The following is a 761-nucleotide window of genomic DNA, read 5'->3' as shown; positions in this document are numbered from 1 at the left end:
TGTGTTGACACCTGTCCTCTGTGGTGACACCTGTCCTCTGTGTTGACACCTGTCTTCTGTGTTGACACCTGTCCTCTGTGTTGACACCTGTCCTCTGTGTTGACACCTGTCCTCTGTGTTGACACCTGTCCCCTGTGACAGCCGCGACAGGCGCCAACAACCTTGCGGCCGCAGCTCCTGTAAGCCGCCTCGATAGTAGAGGCACGAAACATGGTCCACTCAGACTCAATGTCCCCCACCTCCCTCGGAACATGTTCGAGAATTAGAATTAACTACAATCAATTTTTATTCAAGGATATATTTTAATTTATTCACCCAATCCATTAAATGTAGGCAAAAATTCTTCCTGACCATAAGTTGTTTTTTTATTAATATTAATTTGGATGAATTTCTTATAAACTAATTTTGTATTCTTGAATATACTCTTAAGCCTTATTTTTAGGTGAGCCACTAAGAAGTTGCAGTTAGACTGAAATGTGTTTTTAAAAAGAAGGCTTGTGCAGCTCGGCTCCATCAGAACAAACAAGTTGATGAATAATAATGTGAGATCCTCACATTTTGCTGGAGTTTCAGAAATGTTCATTAAAGAGTTCATATTTGAAATAATTGGTTAGTTTCTCTGCACTTTAGGAAAAACTTTATAAATAAAAGGTTTGATTTGATTGAGGAAGTATTTGCACATTATGGGACAGAATCAGAGCTGAAGAAACCTTTTGACTATGGAACTGAAAGCTTTAGATCTTTTTGTCAAAACAGCTGCA

This window comes from Nematolebias whitei, chromosome 16, assembly GCF_014905685.2.
Source record: "Nematolebias whitei isolate Nwh7 chromosome 16, NemWhi1, whole genome shotgun sequence".
In the NCBI taxonomy this organism is placed as follows: Eukaryota; Metazoa; Chordata; class Actinopteri; order Cyprinodontiformes; family Rivulidae; genus Nematolebias; species Nematolebias whitei.
This window is presented reverse-complemented; position numbering follows the sequence as displayed.